The following is a 26939-nucleotide window of genomic DNA, read 5'->3' as shown; positions in this document are numbered from 1 at the left end:
CTTACATTAAATCCTTGTGCTTATAAATGCAATAATTAATGACATATTGACTTGCTGTCAAGTAAGTAAAGGTACATAACAGTGCAAATAAGAGGACTGAGCTTGGAATCAAGAAGATATGTTCAAGTCCTGCCCCTGTCAAATGTTAGTTCTATGACTATATGAGCAAGACACTTAACCTCTCAGTGGCACATGAATGCCAAGACCATTAAGTTGTAGATGAATTGCCAGTCTTCATAGGTTGAGGGCATTTCCATGCTGGGAGATGTTCCTTATGTGATGAAATTACATATGTGTGCCATTTCTCCTTTACTCATCTCCAAAGGAAGGGGATGGAAGAATTCAGCATTGGTTTCTACCTGTCAGAATTAATGACTTAAAGTCAACTTTCTGTGAAGTAAACATAGTTTGTTTTAAAAAACTTTTGCAAAAAATAAAAAGCAAATAATTTATAGACTTCCCAAGGTACTTAGCTCAATCTGGATATGGAAGTTGGTGAAATACATTTCTTTTTAATTTTTAGATAGTCAAGGTATGTCACTTTTTCTTTCTTGTTAAAGATAGAGTTTTATTGAGAGAAATATTTGTGTTCAGGTCCCAAAAATCTGCAACCTGAAACTATTTCTTAATTAGGAAAATCATTTGCCAAATTTTGCTGATGGTCAAATAGTTCATGGTTGACTTCACTAATTAGGATGATTAGATGCAGTTGTTCAGAAGTGATATTCCAGCCTCCAGCTGCCCATGCTAAAATTCGTGAGCCACAGAGCTAAAGATAATCCAGAATAGATTAGTAGATAACATAAAAATCATTTTAATTGGCTTTTTGCTGTATACACTGTTTTGCAACTGGTTTACTTTCCTGATTATATAACTTTAGGTCAGATATTAAAACCATTTACCATCCCTTAAGCAGGTGCCAGCTGAAAGAAGGAAATAAGTTACATTTTGATAGTGTTTTAGGATTTACAAAGTAACACCCTCACAACCACTCTGAGAAGCAGGTAGAACAAATATTCTTATTTGACAAGTCAATCAAAAGGCATTTATTAAATGGCTATTGATTACCAGGCTGTGTGTGCAAGATGCTGAAATAGAAAGACAAAAATGCACATTTCTGACTTTGGATGAGAAAACAGCCTCAGAGATTTTGGATTTTTCCAGAGTGACATAACTAGTCAATATCAAAGGTCTCCAGATTCTAAGTCCCAAACTCCTTCTGTCATGCTGCAAACACCAGGGGAAAAAGTCAATTTGATATTCAGACTCCCCTTCAGAAGTTCCACACAGTGGATCAGCCATGTGTAACTAATTGAGAGTTCACTGTATCCCTACTTGACTGAAAATCATGTTTCAGGAATTTGCCTCTGTTAACCAGGCTTGGAATGGAAATGATGATCTCTCAGGGAGAAGTTTGTTCTGTTTTCTGTTTCTCTGTGTGTCTTGGTTAGGTCCCAGTGGAAGGTAGAACATCTGGGTGAAAGAGAGACAGACAGACAGACAGAGACAGACAGACAGACAGACAGAGAGTGTGTGTGTGTGTGTAGTGCAAGCATGGAAACCAGTTGTGAAGCTATGGGTTATCTTTGTAGGAGGTGAGACTATGGGTAGAATAGGGAAAAGGAGAGAGAATTTCAAATGAAGCAAAGGCTACGTTGAAAGAGTCTTCATAAGCAAATATTATATAATATACAAATATTGGATGAGGTAGTATCAAGGGCCATCTGTGGATAATTCTGTGCACTATGTGTATTTGGAAAAATAAGAAAGTTGGGAGACCTGACTTAGCAAAATGATTTTAATTTAAATAGAGGAAACTTTTACAATGATTTCTCTTTAAAAGAGGAAACATAACAAAAACAAATAAATACAAATGAGAACAAGTGCATATCTGAGGTATAGCATGCTGTCAGAGTTCAGGATGAAGCAGGAGAGAGTCCTTTCTGATTATAGAATGAAAGTCCTTCTCTCATACCGGACTATAAGCTCTTTGAGGGCAGACACCAAATCTCCTTTATCTTTTGATCTCCCTCCATGCCTTGCAATAGGTATAAGTATTGGTTGAATTTGAGTGTGTTTTGAACAAATCATAATCTTAAATTTTTCATTCTGGAAAATGAAAGGAAGGGGTTTTATATCATCATCAGAGTCATTGGCAAAAGGTTTACTGAGTACCTACCCTGTACCGGATCCTGAAGTAGGAATGGGGTATATAGAGATAGGAGGCATGATCTTTGCCCCTCTGAGGATTAAGAATTTAATTGAAGGTTTCCCTTTGTTCAACTTAAACAAGCAATACTGTATAGGCAGCCTGTTATTCAATGGACACCTCACTTTCAGTGATTTGTTAATGGACAGCCTTAGAGGGGCATCATTACATAGAGCACCCACCCTCTGGCAGGTAGGACACAAATGAAGTCTGTCTGCATCTAACTCCTTTGTTCCATGTGAAGCTCCCACTGATTGAGCCTACTTCCCCAAATAGCCAAGCTGCAACTGGAAGTAGCCAAGCAGGGGATGGGGGAGGCAGGAGGTACAATAAAACAAGGATACAAAGTGAAGTTGGTAGTGATGATGAAATTGTAGCTCAAGAAAGCCTTTTTTTGCTTCCAGCCAAAATGACTTAGGGCCCACAACTCTCTAGAGTCTAGCCCCGTGAGATTCATTATGAGAAACAGGGGTACAAAATAAATCCCTGTGTGTGTTTCTTCAGAGGTCATCAGGTGGTTTTCCCTCATCCAAAAATAATTGGGAGGAACATATTTTTCTCCCTTTGTATCAGTATATGGTACTTTCAGAGCAATAATAAGAATAATAGCTAGTGTTTATTTACTATTTTAAGATTTGCAAAGTGCTTTGCAAGTATTAGAAAGCAACTAAGCAGCTCAGTTGATAGAGTACCAGACTACCAGGAAGACCTGAGTCCAAATTTGACCTCAGGCACTGTGTGACTTTGGAAAAGTTACTTAACCTTTGCCTCAGTTTCTTTATCTGTAAAATGAATAATTGGAGAAGGAGTTGTCAAACCCCTCTAGTACCTTTGCAGAGAAAACTCCAAATGGGCCACCAAGAGTTGGACATGACTGAAAAGCAACAAATTATAAATATTAACTCATTTGATCCTCATAATAATCCTAGGACATCGAAGTTGTTATTATCAGCACCATTTTATGATGAGGAAACTCCCAACAGACAAGTTAAGTGATTTGCTCAAAGGTCACATAGTTTATAAGATTTGAACTGAAGCCTTTCTCAAGCTTTCTGCTTCAAAATTCCTTCCACCAATGAAGATTGGCAACTCAACCAAGCTCCTTGAGAATGGGAACCATGTTTTTGCCTGTCTTTGTATCGCAAGGGTTAGCACAGTCCCAGGCACATTGTTGGACTTAATAAAACACGTGTTGATTCGTTATTAACCGATTGATCACTCTTAAGGTTACAAAGCCCTTAACTCTGAACAGCTTGTGATGGGAATTTTGTGACTATATTATCTCCTGTTTATATGTGGCAAATAGGAACCCAGAGAAATAAAATATCCTGCCCCAGGTCACACAGCTGGACTTGAACCTAAATCTTTTGACTCCAAATTTGCTCTTATGTTGTTAGGTAATTGATTTATATGTACTTCATTATAGTGTGATAGAAAATGAATTAGATTTGAAGTCAGAATCGGTTCAAAATTGGCTTCTACTATACTCCCTACTTGTGTGAGCCATCATTACCTTGTCTGTAAAGAGAGACTTGGATTCAGGAGTGTGCTGGAGCCAGCTCCTCTGGTTCCAGAAAGGTGCTTATTTATCATCATCATCATCATTATCATTATTATTTACTAGTATACCATTGGTTAGACTAAATAATAATCTCCCCACATCTTTCCAGGTTTATATCTACGATCCTAAATACATTATTTATTGTTGTTAAATGTGATATATATGGTGATTGCATTAAGATCTTTTAAAAAATATTTCATTTTCTAATTACATTTAATAACAATTTTTAACATGTTTTCCAAAATCATAAGATCCAAATTGTCTCCTCCACTTCTCCCAAAAGTGGCAAGTAATTTGACCTGGGTTACACATGTATCACAATAAAATCGTGAACATTAGGGTGTTGATTGAAAATAAGTCATAATGATCATTGACATAGGCATAGTTTTGGTGTTCCCTTTGTTATTGTTGTTGAATAATTGGTATTCAAATAAACTGACAGCCTTACATTAGTCATGACATCATTGAAATGCCAATAATGTTATTGATAATACAGTGAAAAAGTGTTTTATGAAAGCATTTCAAGAAGCAAAACTTGTGTCTCACATCATTTTACTTTTGCCTCCTCTTTTCTAAGAATTGAGGTCACTCTAAACATGAGGATTTATCTGTATCCCTTAAGAGGCAAACAGATAATAATTGTCACCCTCCATAATAACCATGCAGGAGGAGTGGAAGCAAGGAGAACACCTGGTCCCTCTCTAGGGACCCTGCCTTTCCCCTTGCTGGGCTCTTTCTGTCCCCTCTAACCACTACCTGCCAGAGTCCTCCTTTGCTTAGTTTTCAGCTCTCAGTCACTGCTCTAAAGTCCAAGCTGGTGGTGGCAGAAGTCTAGTCCCTCTCCAGAATAGATGGTCAGATTCCTTGAGATGATTATCCATCCAGCTTCCTGCCACTCTGAGAATCCCTCAGCCTAGATTCCTCCTCATGAGAGGGTCTGTCACCCCAGACTACTTCAGTGAATTGTCCCAGTTCCTGCCTCGGACCATGACACTGAAGAAACCTTCAAGAGCCTAGTTGAGGAGAAAGCCTCCCACCTTCTTCATGTCCAAGGTGATTTCTTACTCAGATGCCCATTGGGCAGGGCTCACCTGTGAACAAAGGAGATTTCCAAAATATGAAGCATAGCAATGCTGTGCACATCCGAAAGACAACCCAAGAGAGCAGGATGTGGTCTGATTCTTCCCCTACAACTATCATCACCTGAAGGAGGAGAGGACCATGCCCTTGGCACTGTCCCCTTCCTCTGCATGTAGAATCTACCTGGATCACCTGACTGATGTAGGACCGGACCTCAGCCTGTAGTGAGTGCTCTCATTTTCTGGATGGACTTCAGGGCTAGTAAAGGCAAGAGAACCTTTCAGGGAGCCCAATGGAAACCTCATTTTGTGCTCTCTCCCCCAACCATTCCCCACACTCCCAATTAAATATAATGAAAATCTGGGGTCGGGAAATAAACATATAGACTCTGGAAAGAGCCATGGTGGGTAGGCAAGATGTATAATAAAACCAGGGTGCAAAGCAAAGCTGATTTTCATTGGTTTTCTTGAATGTTGACAGACTTAGACATTGTCATTTCAAATATACATTCTTAAATGTCTGAGAGGTCATATTTCAGTCATTTGAAGACATGTTTAGTTTATAGCACAGCTAGTTACTGGAATGTCTTTGAGGCAACAAGTATTTCCTGAGTGCCTAAAACTGGGTGTGTAACATTATAATGATTTAATACAATAGCTAACATTTGTCATCACTGGAGAGTAACCACTAGGCTTAGTGACCAACATCCACTCTGACACTTTTCCCCCTCCTTTTTTATCATACAAATCAGGCTATCTGGAATGGAAAAGCCACCAGTATCCTCTTTGAAATATATGTTTTCTTTATGAGAGTTTCACCATTTCTTTTCATTGTATCCTTGTTCTAAGCCTAGTTTATGAGGTCAAGTTTGTGTATATGGGGAGAAGGGAGGGAAGAAGAGGTCCCGATTTGTGATTTCATCAGTATGGACTCTCCCAGTGTGGAAATTTCTTCCAACACTGCAGATTGGACCACTTCTGTATAATCATCTTACAGAGAAATTTAGGTGTTAGAAATAAGGTACCTTTCCCATGATCACACTAGCTATACTAGGTCAGTTCCTCATGATTCCTGCACATGCATTCTTAAATTATAGATAATAAAGTCATAAACCTTACTACCTGATGTGTACAATGAGCGAGAGACACTGGCCTCCTAGGTGTTCCACAGACAAGACTCCCCATCTCTGACTTCCCCATACCTGGAATACTTTCCCTCTTCTGCTCCAATTACTCGCTTCCCTGATTTCCTTTAAATGCCAATTAAAATTCCACCTTCTATCACCTCTCAATTTTGCTCTGTTAATCATTTTCCATTTATCCTGTATATACTTGCTTTATATAAATTTGTTTGCATGTTGTCTCTGCCATTAGATTGTAAAATCTAAGGACAGAGACTGTCCTTTGTCTCTTTATGTATCCCCCATGCTTAGCATATAGTTCCTTAGCATTTAACAAGTGTTTATTGAATCGAATTGAATTTAGAGACCATTAAACCAACTCAACTGAACCCCGTCCCCACTTTACTGCTTGAACAAAGGGATTAAACTGGTTGCCCAACTTGCATAACTGGTGAGTGTCTGAGACAGGATTTGAACCCACAGCATCCTGACCCACATCTAACATTCTATCCACATTATTCCATGCTGCTGCTTCAATTGCATTAGTTCCTTTAAAATTAAACTTAATCTTTTTACTGCCTGATTTTTCTTTTTCTTAATTTTTAATTTTAATTTTTTTCTGGGTTATACATATATTATCATGCAAAATATATCACCTGATTTTTTTCTTAAATCAATTTGATCAATTCTTTTAAAATTAAATCTAACCTGTTTTCTCCTGATTTTTCTTAAATCTTAAATCCCATGCTGATTCTGTTTAGCACTTGCCACTGCTTTTTTTTTTTAATCTAGCAATTTGGCCATTGTGCACTGCCCTTTTAAATTCTCCCTGGTGTCAGAATGGGGTTGTGTAAATTCTTTAGCTCATGGAAGATGAGAGGACAACTTTAAATAATCTTTTTACAGGACTTTAAAAATAAGCTTTAGCAGAAAGCATTTGGAAACCAATTTAATGAACGGACAGTAGATTCCATAAATAGAAGCCATTTGACATTTTTACTACCTAGAATTATAGAATTTGAGCAAAGTGGGCCCTTCGAGATCATCTAAACCAACCCCTTCATTTTGCCCTTGAGGAAACTAAAACAAAGTTTAAATAGCTTGCTCAAGGTCCCCCTGGTGACTTGGTGGCAGAATCAGGATGAAAACTTAAGTCCCTGGATACCTCCATCAGCACTATCTCATATAAAATGTGATACCTTCATGCTTGAATGGAAAATACAGCAATATATTTACCTTATTCTCTGACTCTTGACAGAGATTTTGGATATGGCATTCCTAATCCAATTTAGACCACATGTACAGGATGTTCCAGTTTCAAGCTCTTAAAGCTTAAATTTGAGTGTCTCCCTAAGGTCATCTCCACAAATTTCTAACCTCTACATCAGAAAAAAGTTGTGGATTTAAAAGAAAAACACAAAAAGCAACCTACCGATGTACACATTCCATCATAAGAGATTTTTCCATCGTTTTAAGATTTTTAATAATCCCCCATTGTTTTAGGATGGCCATTTTAATATTCTGTAGACTGTCACTGCCCTGCTTTCAAACACAGCCTAGTTGGCTGTATCGCTCCAACATTTACTGTTTAGCATATAAGCTGTTTATACCATCCAACTGCCAAAACTCACTGAGACAGTGAAGAACTTAGGAGAAATTGTCAGGATCTATAAAAGAACTCAAAGGGGTTGAGGATGGGGAGCAAAAGACATGAAATGGGCTCACTAGGATGTGCAAAAGACATGATAAATCATATAGCTGCTTTCACTTTGTTAGCAGTATTAAAGGAGTAGAAAATATTCACTCATTTTAGTAATGGGAAAAATTTAATGATTTTTAATATACACAGGCGCACCTGTATAATTGTAGTTCATTCCTTTCTATTTGTAAATTCATATGTTACACTATAGCATTCAAAAGCAAAACTGACCTCATATGCATTAGTATTCAGAAAGCAAACATGGGATATTATTTTGAGCAGTAATAATGAATATTTGATTTTGACCTTTGAGGTCCATAATATGTAATTATCATTGAATTTTGAAAGGCTCTACTTTCTCATGAAAGTTTTTTGGGTATCATGACTTTTTTTGGAAAATGGAGCAAATGACTGACCTGACCAACTTCACAGTGATTCATTCTTTTTTCTTTTCTTTGAAGCAAGCCCCAAAAGTCATATATTTGGTTGCCTAGATGAAATCAGTTGCCTTAGTAATCATAAATGAAGGAAAAAGCATTTCTTCAGAAGAAATGAGTCTGTTTTGGAAGGTAGGCCTGCCAGGAATCATTCATTAGAATATCATAATAAGAAGCTTGCTCATACATAAAGGGGTACTGCTTATAGATGATTTAATTTTCTAAAATAAGCCTTCTTTAATCATCAGTACACACTGAAATGTGCCATTCACTTTGCCAAGATTTGAGTTGACCCAAGTACCTATACGTAGGTTCAGTACATTGTGCATGTGATAATTTCTATTTTGCTTAGGATTTTACCTCTTAATATAACTTTGTTTCAAATGAAATTAAATTTATTTAAAGGCCTTACTGATGGCATTAGAAAAGAAAAAGGCTCAAGTTGTCTCTTGTTAAAAAAAGATAACTTGAGTTCATTCCACAGTTATTTTTTAAGATCATAATATATGCCAGACCCTGTAGTAGTTGGTGGGGATACAAAGTGAAAAAATAAAACATTCCCTACCCTCAAGGTGCTTGTATTCTGCTGAGAAGTGGCATGTACATAGATAAGTATGCATTATACATAAACATAATTTCTGAGTTTAGGGGCTGTCACAGAAGACTGACAAATGAGGGAAACCAAGAAAGCCTGCTGGACTCACTTGGTAACACCTTGATTGTAGTGGCTAGGGAGCTAGACTTGGAATCTGGAATTCCTGGGTTTGAATCCTGGCCCAGTTGTTTACTAATAAAGAACTGGGAAAAAAAATAACCTCTTCAGCCTTGCTAGTCTATAAAATGGGGCTAATAACAGCACTTCTATTTCACAGAATTGTTTGAGGATCAAATGAGATATTAAATGTAAAGCATTTTTACAAATCTTAAGATTCTAAATTAGTGTCAGTGGTTATTATGTTATGAAAGTAAGGAAAAATTACAAGACAAAATCCTAAACCTTTAATAAATATTTGTTAGATGAATGAATAAGTAAATTGTTTACTTAACAAATAATAAGCTTTGGAAACTATAGTTAGCCATTGTGTTCATAGTAGTGAAATGTATTAGTGTCAAGGGTAGTAATTCCAGTTAAATTTTTCATGCAAAAAATAATTTCCAAAATCAGTACAAAAACCCTTGCAACCAAATACAGGAATTTAGGGAACATTTTTTTAAATTAACTTTTAATTGTAAAAGGCTACCTGTTCCCTGATTTCCCTGAAGAAATCCTTTATGTTTTCATAAAATGGCATAACAGCTAGATGGAGCTTTAAAAATTAGTTTGAAGAAATTCTTCTACACACTAACTGACTTGCCATAAACAACACATAAGTATTTCAGCTCTTCATTTTTGTTAGAGACCAAGAGAATATTTTATCTTCTGCTATTGCTTTTATTCCTCTCCTTCCTTTTTATGGCCCACAAAGACAGTTTTGTTTCTGGAACAAAGTCCATTGACAGCAACAATCCCTAAAGTAGATTTATTGTCAAGGAAATACAGTAGCTTCTTCTGTGGCTCCTTCTTCTCTTATCTGACTGTGACCTCTGGTTTCTATCCAAGATAATGTCCATTTAAAGAGAGAGCAAATGGTATAGTCAAAAGAGCAAAGTACTAGTCGTCAGGAGACCTGTTCCAGTCTGTCCTGTGCCACAAACTGGGTGACTTGTCACACTTAGCCTTTTAGGGTTTCAGGTCTCTTATCTGTCAGAGATTCAAGCCAATCCTCTCTATTTGTGGTTATTCTGTGGATGATAGACAATGACAATTATCATCACGGGCATTTGTATCATGCCTAATATGTACCAGCCACTGTGTTAAGTGCTTTACAAATATTATATCATTAGATAATATCTAGTGTCCACCAAAAAAAACTTTATACTTAATATATATCATGTAATATCATACTTTATGTCCTATTTAATTTTATTAGCATTTGCTCCCCAAATTCTCAGGAGTGCCTTAAAGTATATGCAGTGAATATAGCACTCATGGTGTACTAGTAAATGTTTAACAACCTCTATCCTGGGGGAAAAATGTGCACAGAACAAACTTTTAAGTTTCTACATTATTAGCATTTTCCCTATCACTTATGACTAGACAACCAATAAAGCAATTAAGTTTTAGTTTGTAGCATTTGCTGATTTTCAAGGTATAAATAAATATTAATGTTAAAAATATGACAAAAAGCTCTAACAAGCTGTTTGGATCTGGCTTTAGCATACCCTTATTTAGTAATCTCATAAATTTTGCATTTTAAAAATATTGAATATTTATTAACATATTTTTGTCATAGTAGCAGTCGGTTACTTTCTATCAATGAGTCCTGAATTTTCTTCTCACACATTCTTATATAAATTTTGACCTTAGTTTATCTTCAAAATGATAAATTTGGACCAGTTACCCCTGGTCCCTAAGATCCCTTTCAGCTCCCAGATTTTCATTTTGCCACTCATTGATGAGGCTTGAGTTTTGCCTGACCCATAGGACCCCAATTTGCATCTCATCTTCAATGACTTCTGTGTTTTTCATAGGAGGTGAAATAAGAATGCAGCATATATAGTTTTTAAATTACTTTGCACCATTTCCCAATTTACAGTGACCCTATATGAAGATCAAAAATGTTACTTTTAGTACTGTAAAATAGGAGGAGAGATAGTCCACTTTGAGCAGAGAACAGTCTCTGACAGAGACTAGCTGAAGATAGATGGGGGGGGGGGGGGGGGGAGAAAAAACTTACAAAGGCTTTCCCCTCTAGTCCCTCGTCCTCCATCTCCCAGAAACATTCTCTGAGGAGACATACTCCCTCTTTCAAGGAGACAGGGCTTGGCTACCTCCTCCCAAAAGGAAGAGAGGGGAAGAACAATCTCTTCACCCTCTCAACCCCTTTCCCTCTTTCTCTCCATAATCCTCATTCCCCTTGTAATCCCTATATTACAGTACTTAATTTATATTTCTGAATAATATCTTCAGCAATAACAGGAATTTGAATGTAAAAACAAAAGACTTGCTTTTCTGAGTTGGAGACAATGAGGTGTAGGGCAAAGGGCAGTTGTGTTCCATTTCAGAAAGACCAGAGTTCAGACATTTAGTAGCTGTGTAAGCTCTATATGCTTCAGTTTTGTTATTTCTAAAATGAGTAACTTGGATTCAGCATATAAGCTACCTTCTGGTTCTAAATGTATAATCCTAGGGTCCTATGAACTTTATTATTAGTGCTGCTTATCATTATTATATCTGGACCATACAATCTCAGGCAACTGAGGATGAATAACTTTTTTTTTACATTTATTTTCTTTGTAACAACTCTTAGGACAGAAGGACAAGGGCTGGGCAAATAGGGTTAATTGACTTTCCTAGAGTCACACACAAATAGAAAGTATCTATAGCTGTATTTGAACCCAGGTTTACTGACTCCAGGCCTGGTGCTCTATCCACTGTGCTACTTTCCTGCCCCAGGATGAATAACTTTTAATGACTTTAGATTTGTTGGGGGTGGGGGGGCTGATAACTTGGTTTAAAAAAATTTTTTTTATTCAGCCCCTCTCTTCCCTCCCCATACCATAGAAGATATCATCTAACAAAATATATAGATTATGTCTTTCATGTTTCCATTTCTCATTTCATTCTCTTAAGGTGAATATTCACAAATTATTCTTCTAATATTAAATCTGTAGTTGTATATAATGTTCTCTTGGTTCTACTCATTTTTTTTCATTATCTCATGAAGTTCTTTCCAAGTTCATTTAAATTAATTTGCTCATCATGAATTTAGACTTGTTTATGAAGGTTTATGAAGAGAGCTCTGAGAATGGAATCCAAGCACTTCTACTTCCCCTTTCTTTTCTCCCCATTTTCTCTCCCTCTTCCTCTCTTCTTTCCCTTTTTTTTATCTTTCCCTCCATCATCTTGATCTGTTGTCTTTTCCCACTCTCCCCAACACCTCCCTTCCTTTCCATTTTGCTATTTTGTTCTGTCCTTTCACCATCTACCTTCCTCCCTGTCTCGCTTCCCTTTCCCCCCTTTCCTTCCTCTCCATCTTTCACTTCTCCCTCCCTCCTTGCCTCTCTCTTCCCCTTCCTCTCCCTCTCTCAGTCTCTCTCTGTCTCTCTGCCTCTGTCTCTCTGTCTCTGTCTCTCTCTCTCAGTGTCTCTCTGTCTCTCTGTCTCTCTCTCTCTCTCTCTCTCTCTCTCTCTGTCTCTCTCTCCCTCCTCCCCCCTCCCCCCACTCCCAGTCTCTCTGTATAATTGAATTCAGTAAATTAAACATGCACAAGATGTGATCCCTCTGTGGTGTGAAATTAGGTTAAAAAAATAGATTGGCTCCATATTGGAGAGCTTTGAATGCCAAGCTAAGGAATTTATATTTAAGTAAGAAGCAATATGGAACCATCATTGGTTTTTGAGAAAGGAAATGACATTATTGTCAGACCCACTTGTTGGAAAGTTTATTTTGGCAACTCCTAGGAAACTGAAGTGGTCAGAGGAGACATTGAAAGCAGGGAAATAGATTAGAGGCCGTTACAACGGTTGAATATGAGAGTTATTGGAGAGATAGATGTGAAAGGACTTTTTACCTGAGTGGATATACAAGGGTGAAAGAGAAGTAAGAACTGAGCGTTATTCAAATGTTGAGAGCCTATATATAACTTGGTGGATGATAGAGGCTTTATTAGAGGAAGGGATGTTTGGAGAAAGGGCAGGTTTACAGTGGAAAATGATAGGAGTTCTGTTTTGAGCTTGAGAGGCAGACGGAAATGTCCAGAAGGCAGTTAGGAATGCAAGATGGGAGTTAATCTTATAATTTTAATAAGATTAAGGTTAATCTATTAATGAACAGCCCCAGAATCTTTCCAGTATTAAATGGCCCTAACCTAATAGTTTTCATGATTTACTAGTATTGTATTTCCTTTTCTTTTTCTTTAAAGAAAGAGAGCAACAGTGTATGCCCTTTTCCTTTCAACTAAGGCTTCCCTATTTCCTTTACTCTCCAATAGGGACAGGTGGTAGGAGGAAAGTATATCAGATTAGTATGGGGAGTTCTGAGTGGAATCAGGATTTGGCTCCCTCTTGTCCTTCATTATTCACCCTATGCTACGGCTTCATATCTAGCCTTGGACAAGACACTGGAATAATGTGAGAAAATGGGATCAGATTGAGGAAGAAGAAGGTGGAAACCTAGGCAACAGCAGGAAATCAGGAACACAAATATTTCCTACTCATTAATATTCACATTATTATTATTAAATACCAATTGAATACCTTGGAAACATAAATTTTTTTGTTATTATTTCTTCTTTTTTCTCCTCTTATTCCTTCTCCCTTCTCCTTCTCCCTCCTCCTACTCCTCCTCACCTTCCTTCTTCATTTGATTTTCAGGAATTTGACTTCATTTATATTGAGAAACATATCAATAACAAATCTGTGCCTTTCCTTAGGTCAAAATGATACAAATTGCATTTTTAAAGTAGAAAAACTGTTTTTATGAGCTTTATTTTCCCCATAACAGAGTCAAGAATTTTAATTTGTCTTTCAAGAAAATTTACAGAGACAAATATTAATTTATGGTAACTGGCCAGCTTTAGCTTAGTTGTAAATGAGGATGGTCTTAGCAGAATTATATATGAAGAAGGCCCCTGAACTCATTTACTATATGCTTTTTCTAAAGCCTTGATGAAAAGAAGCTTATTTTTCAGAACTCATTAAATTATATGAAGCTCTTAAAAGGCAGCTATGGCATTCCATGGAGAAATACCTACTTTTTCATTATGGTCTCATCCACAATTGAGTTAAATCAAAACATGAACCTGTCATAATTGGCTTGCTTGCATCAGTAACTATGTAGACCCTCCTAGCGAATAAATTTTGAGTCAGATAGATACATCTAAAGATACCCTTCCTGAGCCATTGGAGAACCCAGTAAATGAATAGCATAATTTTAATAAATAGTATGTGTTGAATACACTGAAGTTACAACTCAGAAGTTGAATAGTAGGGAGTAGAATGGCTTTGTCTTATTCCTCAATAACTTAACTTAGTTGAAAATGATCTCAAAATTAAAGAACAAAAGGAACATTAGTTTCTTTAGACTTTTCACATTAGATGAGAGCATTGGTAGAAGCTTAACCATATGATAAGATAGTTGGCATGAGATAGCAGTCCTATGCACATTGCTGGGCTACATCCTATCTAAAAAATCCCTAAAAAGTTATTTTGCTAAAGTACACTTTCTTGCCAGGTATAAATATTTTCTACATCTTAAGTGTTAGTAAACATATCCTGGAATAAGATAGATTTGCTACCTCAATAAAGTGAAATTTCATTAAAACTCTGTGATTCACATCTTTGATACTATCTCAGGATTAAATCCGGACTTACAAAATGCTGGTCAATTTAGAGCCTAATGTTATACTTTGAAGTCAAAACTATAGCATACCATTTCCTCTCACCTCCCTCAAAGTAAGTACTTTTGATATATCTGTATGATCAGTTTTGAGAGTTATATGCCAGTAAAAGAAGGTGAGCCAGTCCAGTCAGTCCATCAGTCAATCTGATAGCATTTATTAAGCTTCTACTACGTGTCAGGCCTTGTGGTCACTAAATGCCATAAGAGGGAAAGAGAAAAGAAAACACTAAGTAAAAATATAATTGAAGTCCCGTTCCTGCTTCTCATTCATCATAACTTTAAATTAACATGAAAAAAACTCTGAAAACAAAATAATGTACCTCATAAAATATAAGCTTGAGGGCAAGAGCTATCTCATTTATGAATTTGTATCCCAGGCACCAAGTGCAGCATGAAGTAGATGACTGGATATTTTTTAAAATGATGATTTAAAAAAAAGATTTCTTTTTTCTGATATGTTTTTTCAATGATGTCAAATTTTGAAATCTTGAACTTAAATTAAAAAATTTTGCATCACTTTCATTTCTTTCCCACTTTTCCTCTGTCTCTCTTAATTGGTTTTTGAAGTCCTTTTTGAGTTCTTCCAGAATCTGTGTCCAATCCATATTTTTTTTTGGACTTTGTGTGTGTTTCCTTTGCTTTCATTGTCCCCTTCTGTGTCTGTACCTTGCTCTTTGTAGACATAAAAATTCTTTAGCGTTGGATGCTTTTTTTGTTGTTTGCTTATTTTTCCTATAGTTATAGGTAGGCTTGGGGGGAGGGGGGGATGATGTGATGGTCTAAAGGCTGAGAGCTCTGAGAGCCTCCTCTACCTGCTGATTCAATTGACCCTTGAGATACTGATAGCTTAAAGATTTGCTTCAGGCTTAGGTGTAAGCTTTTGATCTCTCTCTGATCTTGATCAGGTCAGGGTCTGATCAAATTCTAGCCCCAGACTTAGGCTCAGGTTTTTGGTCTTACTTGTACTTGATCCAATCCTTGATTTCCCTGTCTTGGAGCTTCACCCTGAAGTTTAGGCAAAAAGATCAGTACTTAGTACTTAGTAGATCAACCACTCCAAAGTGTGAACTAATGCCTGTCCTAAGCCTAGACTAGAATTCCTTGGGCTGGGGCTCTGGACTTCTCCACAGAGCTGCTCTGGATTACTCCACCATCTTGGCTACATACCCAAAAATCCCCAATCTACTTTCCTAATAATACCTAAAGTATTTAAATTTATAATATGATAAGCATTAATAGATACAACCCACATAAACAAAAACTCTTCGAGGTTCTCAATAATTTGAGAGTAAAGTGGTCCTGAGACCAAAAAGGTTGAGAAATATCTGTTTTAGTCTAACCCAGTGACCAAGTAAGAATCCATTCAGTAGCTTTTCCCTGCTAGCAGCAGAACCCCAAATGGTCTTCTCCAACTCAATCCTCCCCCAACTCTCTCCTTGCCATCATTTTCCTTTCTCTCATCTTTCCAACACTAAAGCTAGAACCTGAAATTTACTCTTTGCAGATCATGTCAGAACTGGCTGATGCTGGTTCCCTTGGTTCTTGGCAGTTAGCAGAATAAAGAGTAGTTAGGACCAAACTGCCAGTCCTGTAAGTTGCCCTTGTGTGGGGTGACTGCCATCCCTGGCGTCAGTTCAGGCTGGCATCATGGCTGCCCTCCTTTTCTTTCTTCTTCCTCAACATTCTAGTCATTAAGCATCATCCTTTTTTTTCTATATAACTCCTATCTCTCTTGGGGATTATAATGTGTTTAGCTATTCCCCTATCAATAACCATCGACTATTTCTAATTTTTTTGAGGGGGGCAGTATTACAAAAGTACCATATGAATGGCGAATGTACCTTTTTATCAAAGGTTTCAGGAAGAGAACAAACCAGTTTTTTCTCCCATTAATTGTTCTGTAATATATATCAAATTTCATCCTTGCGAACTCTAGAAGATAGTCCAAATTATTTGATTATTTAGAGTTTTGTTCTGTCAAACACTGATTGGAATAAGCTTCAAGGCTTAGAATTGAATTTGTTAGGTAGAGGGCTTTTTTTTTTTAAATGTAATGTATTTATTATCAGAGAACTTGCTCTGTATTGGAAAAACCTCACAGACATACTAGAAGAAACCGACAAAATGTATTTTGTCAGATTTGCATTTAATTGCTGTTCTCAGACACTTCTATCTAAAGCAATTAACAGCAATCATTTTATTATTACTCTTCTGGTGCATAAAATTATGTCATTTATGCAAGTCCATCCCTGAAATTTAGGAGTTTATATCAGATCCTTCCTGTTTAAATTATAGGTTTGATAATTGTAGCTTTGTATCTCATATTAACCGTGTGCCATTATTTAAATACTGTAATAAATTTCTTGTTAAGTAGTATATTTTTAAATTGCAAAACACTGTGTAAACAAATTTATGTAGCTTATAAATATAATCTGTCCACTTCATTTCAGACCAAAATGTTTTATTATTCATGCATCAATTCCTTTCTTTATAAGCACATTATTAAAAATTCATATACAAAATTAAACATCTGGTTTAACATTACATAATGCATTTTATCCTTGAAAATTCTTGAAGTGTAGAGCTCTAGCTATCAATCAATTTCAGACATTTTAGTTGTGTTATAAAATTTCACTGAAATTTACTATAATAATTATGCATTTCTAGGAGTTTATTAAATGAAATTTACATGGTAGATTACTTTGCCAAAGCATAGTGCACCATTTCCCCCCTATGGTATAGCAATTTAATTTGATTAAATGTAGTTATTTCCAATTTTATATTTTTAATATTATTTTGTTCTTTAAAAGAAACTAACTGTAATGTTCATTCTAAGGATCTTATTCATTAATTTCCTGTTCTTATTTAATTCATTGGAATGTTTATTATATGAAGTATTATCATAAAATGTATAATTTTAGTCTAATAATCTAATGGCAATGATGCATTTGAGCTTCAGTAAAAGTTGTATTGCTCGATTTAAATTGTTCAAGTGACTTTACAGAAATAATTTAACAGTCATTATGATCTATTTTCTTTTGGCAGTCCAGCCACAATCCTCTTAGTTGTATTCTAGCATTTTCTGCTTGTAATAGTTTCTAAGAATCAAAGTATTTTTCTGATTAGTGTATCACACTCTACAATGTATAATGATGTTGTAAGAACAATATGGTAGAAAGAGGATTAAACATGGAATCAGGGATGACCTGGATCCAAATCCTACCACTAGGATAAAAGTAATAACTTTTATTAATAACTGTACGACACTCATTTAACCTGTCTGGGCCAGTGTCCTCATCTGCAACAGAATATATAATATATAGTAATAAATGCATAATACCTAGCTCCTAGGGCCATTGCAAAATCAAGTGAGATAATCTATGTAAAGTTGTTTTAAAAGATTTAAAGTGTCATATAAATGTCAGCTATTTTTTTAAATGCTTTTTAGTCAATTTAGAACATTATTCCTTGGTTACAAGACTCATATTCTTTCCTTCTCTCCCCTCCCCCTACCCTTCCCATAGCCGATGCACAATTTCACTGGGTTTTACATGTGTCCTTGATCAAAACCTATTTCCATGTTGTTGATATTTTAATAGGATGATCATTTAGAGTCTCCATCCCCATTCTTATCCCCCTCAATCCATGTAATCAAGCAGTTGTTTTTCTTTTGTATTTCTATTCCCACAGTTTTTCCTCTGAATATCGATAGTGTTCTTTCTCATAAGTGCCTCTAAGTTGTTCAGGATCACTGCATTGCCACTAATGGAGAAGTCCATTGCATTTGATTGTACCACAGTGTATCAGTCTCTGTGTACAATGTTTTCCTGGTTCTGCTCCTTTCGCTCTGCATCACTTCCTGGAGGTTGTTCCAGTCTCCATGGAATTCCTCCACTTTATTATTCCTTTTTGCACAATAGTATTCCATCACCAACATATACCACATTTGTTCAGCCATTCCCCAATTGAAGGGCATCCCCTCATTTTCCCGATTTTTGTCACTACAAAGAGCACAGCTATGAATATTCTTGTACAAGTCTTTTTCCTTATTATCTCTTTGGGGGACAAACTCAGCAGTGCTATGGCTGGATCAAAGGGCAGACAGTCTTTTATCACCCTTTGGGCATAGTTCCAAATTACCCTCCAGAATGGCTGGATCAATTCACAACTCCACCAGCAATGTATTAATGTCCCAACTTTGCCTCATCCCCTCCAGCATTCATTATTTTCCATAGCTGTCATGTTAGCCAATCTGCTAGGTGTGAGGTGATACCTCAGAGTTGTTTTGATTTGCATTTCTCTGATTATAAGATTTCGAACACTTTTTCATGTTCTTATTAACAGTTTCAATTTTTTAACTGAAAATTGCCTATTCATATCCCTAGCCCATTTATCAATTGGAGAATGGCTTGATTATTTTTTGTACAATTGATTGACTGCTTTGTAAATTTGAGTAATTAGACCTTTGTCAGAAGTCTTTGTTCTGAAGATTTTTTCTTAATTTGTTGCTTCCCTTCTTGGCTATTATTTTCATGATGGTCAGTTAATTATTTTTACAAAATATGATAGGCTATAAATATATATTGAATATTTACTGGGGGCAGCTAGGTGGTGCAATGAATAGTGAATCAAAATGACTTGTTTTCATAAATGCAAATCTGGCCTCTGAAGCTTAGCATTTGTGTAACCTGAAGAAATCATTTAACTTTCTCAGTTTCCCCATTTGTAAAATGAGGTAGAAAAGGAAATGACAAACCACTCCCAACATCTCCAACTCCAAATAGGGTCACAAAGGCTCAGACAGGACTGAAAAATGACTAAACAACCACTACCAATATTTAGAAGACAAAATACTATAATTACCTTAATGAGAAGACAGTAGCTGAAATGTAAAACTTAACTACTCATTCTTCTTTTTTTTTAAACTCTTACCTTTGATCATGGAATCAGTGTTGGCTCCAAGGCAGAAGAGAAGTTTCTATTCTACATGCATAGTTGTATATCTGAAACCAGATTTGCCAGGATCAGCTCTGCTCTGAGGAAGTTTGGTAATAGTAGAAAAGCACTGGATTTAGAGCCAGAAGATGTTTCTGTGCTTTAAAAAGCTTGACTCTTATTAAGTCTTAAAAAGCTTGACCATCTTATTACTAATGTGACCATTTTTTTGTCCAGATGAGGAAACTAAGGCAGAGAGATATTGCTTGGCTTGCCTAGGGTTGAATAGGTAGTGTTTGAGTCAGTATTTGAACTCAGGTCTTTTGCCCTCCAAGTCCTCTGTTATACCCAGGTGAACTTCTAACAATTCATGCTAACATAGCCTTAACCCAGCCATTCAACTTCTTTGAGTCTCAGTTTCCTCATTTGTAAAGTGAAATAGATTAGACCAAATCTCCAAGGTCTCATCCTGTTTTAAATCATATGAAACCAACCATGGCCTAATATTGAGCAGTTCTTGTTTTGTGGGTTTCTGGTCTATATAGACCAACTCCAAATTTTTGAAGAGCTAGAGAGATTATGGGAAGAGGGGTCCATTTAAGCATCCATTTTGGTCATCTTAATTGTATACACAGAACCCGAACTTAATAAAAATTCCGATTCAGTGTCCCAGAAGAAAGATCCAGGGACATGTTTTGAAGGAGGAAAAAGAAATGTTTCCAAATGCCTAGGATGAGGTTGTTCCAAAAATTAGAAGGCAAAATGGAAAAATACCCAGTGGAGGGGAAAGAAGATGAGGTGGTTTGGCCAGCCCCATAGAAAACACATCAACAAAAATTTTCTGGCAAAGTTATATTTGATTGCTACAAAGCATTCTGTACATTTTTAAGTGCTGCTTTCTCTACTGAACCTTCTCCCCTACCTCCCTTTGGAATGCCCACATTTATTTTTCAAGGGTTGCTTGCACATCATTCAGGATCAAACTCTTCTATGTGGATTCACTTGATAGCTTCACTCAGTCAACAGATATGAAATGCCCGTTCTATTAGACATTAGGAAGATAGAAAGCTTAGTTAATCTCCTTTGTCTCTAGGAAGCTCATAGTCTAATTGGCAAATAAGATACAGAGGGTCACAATGAATAGTATTACATGATAAGTGTTTCAGATGTGTGCTAAAATTAGTACTTAATAAGGTTTAAAGGGTTGGGGGGAATGTCATTCATTACCAGTTCTCAGGCTAGGATGTGATCAATTTCAGTCCATGTTGATGATCTCTTCTTCCTAATTGCATTTTCCCCCAACAAGTCTTTTATACACACACACACACACACACACACACACACACACACACACACACACACACATATGCATGTGTAAATAACACAATATAATATGTAGCATAACAATAATATATGTGATTTTGTTATAAATATGTAACAAATTATAATAAACATGCTTACCCAAGGGAAACAAATTCTCACATTAGCTATATGCAAAAATCTGTCTCATTCTTCTCTTCCCCTACTTCCCTTCCCTCCCCAAGAAGGCAGATAAGATAACAGTTGTACATATATTATCATATAATACATATTTCCCTGTTCATAATTTTGTGAAAGAAGACACATATTGCTTACACTGGAGAAAAATTCATGGAAGAAATAAATTGAAGAATGCTGTTTTAACCTGCGTTCAGATTCTATCTGTCCCTCCTATGGAAGTGGATATCCTTTTTCTTGATGGATCCCTTGGAATTCTCCTAGATCCTTTCCTTGTTAATAGTTGTCATTTACAGTCAATCATCATACATTATTGTTGTTACTGTGTACAGTGTTCTCCTGGCTCTGCTCACTCACTTTGTATCACTTTATATGTCTTTCGAGGTTTTTTTGTGATCATCTTGTTTCTCATTTATTGTGGCACAAGATTATCCCATTACAATCATGTGCTGCAATTTGTTCAACCATTTCCTTAATTGATGGACATCCCATCACTTTCCAGTTCTTTGCCACCAAAAAAAGAACTACTATAAATATTTTGGAACATATGGTTTCTTTACTTTTTTCCTTGATTGCCTTAGAAAATAAACCTAATAGTGGAATTACTGGCTCAAAAGGTATACACAGTTTTATAACTGAATATAATTCCAGATGGCTCGCCAAAATAGTTGGATCAGTTCACAATTATTGCATTTTGAATCATGGTTTTTCCACGAGGTATGTGTGCATGCCCTAATGCATATTTCTATACAAACTACTCTTTAGACATTTTCCCTGCCATATCCTATTTAATCTCATTCTGGAATCTCAAGCCTTACTCTTGAATGCACACTTTGGAAATACATTCCAGTCCTGATGCCTGTCGTGCTTAGATAGTTCTCCCACAACCTCCTTTTATGAGGACATCTAATGCCTTCCATGTCTCATTCCTCTAAGCTGAACTCCAGGCTTTCTCTATGATCCCAAACAGAATACTTCATACTCCTTACACCTTTTCAGCTGTCTTTTTCGTATTGTTTTTCTCTATAAGAATGTAAGGACCTGCCTTTCTGTTTGAATTTCTATTTCCAGTATTTTGCACAGTAACTAGCACATTTGTGTTCATTTATTTCAGTCATGTCCAACTCAGTGGGACCCTATTTAGGGTTTGCTTGGCAAAGACACTAGAGTAATTTGGCATTTCCTTCTTCAGCTCATTTTACAGATGAGGAAACTGAGGCAAATAGGTTTAAATAACTTGTTCAGGATCACACAACAAGTCACTGAGGCCAGATTTGAGCTCATGAAGATGCGTCTTTCTGATTCCAAGTCCAGGACTCCATCCACTGTGCCATCCAACTACCCACCTGGCACATAATAAGTACTTAATAAATGCACATTAACCAATATGCTGATTTTTTCCAATTTCCTAGATTTCTGTAAGTATTTCTGCAATGATTTCAAAGCCTTTACTCACTCAATTAATAATAATTATTATTTTAAACTATATATAACACTTGAGTGTTTGTAAATGACTTTGTATCCATTATCTCTTTTGATTTTGACAATAATCCTATGGTTATAGTGTCATAATTATTCCCATTTTAGTTATAATTATCATTCCCGTTTTGTAGATGAAGTTATAGAGGCCGATAGAATTTAAAGGATTGGCCCAGAGATACCCAGGTAGTTTTATCAGAAGTGAATTGCTGCCTAGGTCTTCACGAATTAATGTTTATTGAGTAATACCTGTGAGATCCTTTATCACTGTTGCTGATGTTTTTAAGAAGTCTCTAATCCTGTTCATGCAGTAGGCAGTCAGCAGATACTTTTGATTACATATCATTACCAGTCAGAAGTTAGAACAGAATAAAACAACAAAAAGGATTTAAATTAAAAATAAAATTTTGGACAGAATTTCCAAAAGCAATTGACAGAATCTATTCAATCCAGTTATATCCGGTTCTAGTTTTGATGCAGTGAAGATAGCCTCCCCTTTTTGGGTTCTGAACCAGCTTTCAAGAAACCTTTGGAATGCTTGTGGGTATAATTATAGCCTTTCCACCTCTACTTCTGATCTTATTTTATTTGTTCTGTTGAGGCTGATAAAACTTCTCTGACCCCACCTTAGTTTATTGGCCTGATCCTACCATATATCCAACCACCACGTTGCTTTGAGTAGAAACTCCTGCAGTTATCCTTTCTCTGGTCAGTGCCCAGTGCAACTAATCATTCCTTCCTTCTTCAGAGCTGAATCTGGCCCCTCTCACCCACTTTGGGTCTCCAGACCTTCAGAAAACATTAGCTTTCCACAAAGCAAGGCTTCACCTATCTTAACATTTCATACTTCATCTCCTCTCATAACTTTTACACAAATAGAGAAATATTCACCAAAAGCACTGAGAATTTATCCTACCCCCAAGAACCATTAAATATGCAATAAATGTACATTCAACCCCTCTGTACCTTAAGTGCAAGATCATGTCTTCACAGAGACCAAGAAGAATTATGGTTTTGCTTGGCTATCTGACTTGCTTGATACCACCCCATCATCAGTCTTGGGGGTGTCTTTCTTACATGTTACTTTGAGGTTAGAAGAGTTTAAGCCTATTTACCCTTCTTTTTTGGTTTTCTCAGTGGGTTCTGCATTTTTGGTGGCCGTAATTCTGGATGAACAAGAATCTTCTGCCCTCTCTCTTCCAAGATGGCATTTTCTGAGAGTTTTCACAATCCAAAGACTGCTAGGTTTGGGTCTTGTGGTTTGCCTCTTTCCACTTTGTTTGGTTAGTTAGCTAATGGGTTTTGAGTTCAACCAAGGGAGTTCAAAATACTGTCTCTTTCGGAGAGCTAGCTAGGGTACAAATGATGTCCAAATTATGAGTGGCAGATTGGCTGAGCTTTCTGAGTGATGACTGTATAGGCCGTCCACTAATTTTAGTTTGGGGAACCTTGGAACAGAAATTGAATTTTCAATAGGAAACAATTTCCTTTTAAGACTTTCTACAACCATTGGAAAGTATCTGCTGGCCCAGCATCCCATATTCATTCTGAGGAGATTGTTTTAGGCATCTTAGCCATAAAAAAAGAGAGGTTTTTATTTGTTGTTTTAATATTTGAGTGCTCACAGGGTATTCATTAAATGAACAGTCTGCCATAGCACACCATCTGGATATCCAGGATAATGAAAATAAAATTTGTCAGTGTTTGCTAATAAGAAAGCATGATAATAACAACAACAACAAAAAACTCACAAGCTACAATTTACACCTAAGTCACTGAGCCAGGTGAGGGCAGTGTCCAGAGTTACAGTAGTTTGCTAAAATGTCATTCTTAGATTAAGAAATTAGACACCAGAGACAACTACATGGTTCAGTGGATTGAGAGCCAGGCCGAGTGATGGGGGTCTACAGTTCAAATCTGCCTTTAGACATGTCCTAGTGGTGTGTCCCTGGGCAAGTCATTTAATCCCCTTTGCTTATCCTGTACTGTCCTTCTTGCCTTAGAACCAATACAGAGTATTGATGTAAAATGGAAGATAAGGGGAAAGAATGCAAAAGACAGACAGACAAAGACAGGAAGGAAGGAAAGAAGGGAGAGAGGAAGGAAGGAAGGAAGGAAGGAAGGAAGGAAGGAAGGAAGGAAGGAAGGAAGCAAGGAAGGAAGGAAGGAAGGAAGGAAGGAAGGAAGGAAGGAAGGGAGGGAGGAAGGGAGGGAGGGAGGGAGGGAGGGAGGAGGGAGAGAGGGAGGGAGGAAGGAAGATGAGATCTTTTTATAGGTTTTGTTGATGACCAGTCTTCTTTTTTTCCCCCCAATGTATTAGTTGGCATTTCATCTATAATGGGTCACATGAATAAACTATTTTGTCTATGTCTCTAAGTTAAATAAAACAGCCAGACCAGGGCAATAACTCTACATGGAACTTTTCATGAGATAATTACTTAGAGTGTCCTGGGGAGTCCCAACTCAACTCCAAAGACTTTTGAGGGCCTGAGGGGGATTAAACCATGTCTTTAAAAACTGTGCCTGCATTTTCCTAAGTGTGGTGCCTTGAACAGATTAAGGATTTATATATATACACATATATATATTATATCCATATACATGTGTGTATTTGTATATTTGTATGCATATATATACACACAGACATATGTTAATAATTAGTAAATTAATCCTATTTTGAAAACTTAAATGCTTTCACAGTATCCTCAGAGCAAAAAAAAAAAGCAATAACAACAATAATAGCATTTGTATATCACTTTAAGGTTTTTAGAGGACTTTGCAAATACCTGTTTCTTCCACACAACCATCAAGGAGAGATGGGTTCTATTATTTGCAGTGAGGTGGAACAGTGGGATAGAGAGTGCTAGGCATGGAGTCAGAAAGACCTATCTTCTTGTGTTCAAATTTGACTTCAGGTACTTATTAACTGTGTGACCTTGGGCAAGTCATTTAATCCTGTTTGCCTTAGTTTCTTTATTAGTAAAAATGATCTGGAGAAAGAAATAGCAAACCATTTCAGTATCTTTGGCAAAAAAATCCCAAATGGGGTCACAGAGTTGGACATAACTGAACAACAACAGTTCCTATTATTATCCCCAGTTGAGGAAACTGAGGCAGCTGGGTTAAATAACTTGTTCATAATAAATATGTAATAATTATTTCTTTAATTTAATTTTTTTAACTTGCATGGCACAGACTATAGAGCATTGGATCCCTGGAATCAGGAAGACCTGAGTTCAAATCCAGCCTCAGGCAATTATTAGCTAGGTAACCCTGCGGAAGATATATCATCTTTCCTTCATTTTCCATATCACCACAATGAGTGTAATAATAGCATCCATCTCCCAGGTTTTTTGTGAGGAACAAATAAGATGATGTTGTAGAGTGTTTTCAAATCTTAAAACATTTTACAAATTGTTGCAAATGATTATTCTTATGATTCTGTTGTATTAATCCTGGACCTTGCAGCCTCTTTATTTTTATTTTCTCAAGCTCTAGCCAAAGCAGCATTTTTTTAGAGTTAAATATTTGCAGCTGGTTTAGAGCTGGAGTTTTTATTTCTTTTTTTGTCTCATGACCCCTTTTGGCCATCTTGTGAAGCCTTTAGAGTAGTCAAAATGTTTTGTTTTAATGCATATAATACACAGTATTGCATCAGAAACAAATTAGATTAAAATAATAAGAATATAATTTTTTTCCAAGTTCACAGACTTCAGGTTAAGAAGCTCTCTTCTAGGGATAGTTTATGGGCTGTAAAAGAAGGTGCCAACCAGTCAGCCCCATGTACTAAAACTTCTGTTCTTCTAACTTGGTTTTAGTAAACATCAGGGTGATAGTAATCAAGCGTTTCTGGGATCCCCAGTCAAGCTGTGAGATCACAGTCCTGCTGTGACACCTCACTGAAGTTTATGGCAATGGAGCACAAACTTCTAACAAAGTTGAAAAAGCTTCAAGTTTGTGGCAACTGACAATTACATGCTTGCCTCCCAAAGAAGGACCTAGCTAAGTGTGGAGAGCTGGGCACAAGTAATGAATATTTTAGACCACACTGACTCTTGAAAACCATCTACTATGTCATGAAATTTTTGTAATCTGTTCCTTCTGTGGAAGGAGAAAAAGGCCTTTAAAAGTAAAAAATAAAATAAAATAAAGCCTGGGAATTTCTGCTGAAGGAGATAAACTTTTAGCAAGGTTGAATATTGCTCTTCCTGTAAAAAAATCACAGATCCTTGAAGGTGAATAAAGTATTTCTTAGAAATGAATGGAAGTATTGAGTAAATATAATGAAGAATGGTAGAAATTAGTGATGTTGGCAAAGTCGATGTTTAAGGAATGCAGAAAAATGTAAATGAAAGTGTGAATTGTATTGACATAATAAAAAGGTTTAATGGAGCTTATTTGGTGAGGATTTGGCTTTTCATGTCTAGAGATATAACTCTCTCTGAGATTTAGTTTCTAGGTTAAAATACAGTCATAAGCT

At 36.5% G+C, this 26939-nt stretch overlaps 1 protein-coding gene and 1 pseudogene across 2 annotated transcripts in view; both read left to right on the top strand.

Moving 5' to 3' along the window:
- The window catches only part of GAREM1 (GRB2 associated regulator of MAPK1 subtype 1), a 216123-nt gene that overhangs the window by 113174 nt on the left and 76010 nt on the right, over positions 1-26939 (top strand). The window lies entirely within an intron of this gene.
- LOC130457943 (PDZ domain-containing protein 11-like) lies at positions 1555-14790 on the top strand (annotated as a pseudogene).

Source organism: Monodelphis domestica, chromosome 3, assembly GCF_027887165.1.
Source record: "Monodelphis domestica isolate mMonDom1 chromosome 3, mMonDom1.pri, whole genome shotgun sequence".
Lineage (NCBI taxonomy): Eukaryota > Metazoa > Chordata > Mammalia > Didelphimorphia > Didelphidae > Monodelphis > Monodelphis domestica.
This window is presented reverse-complemented; position numbering and strand designations above follow the sequence as displayed.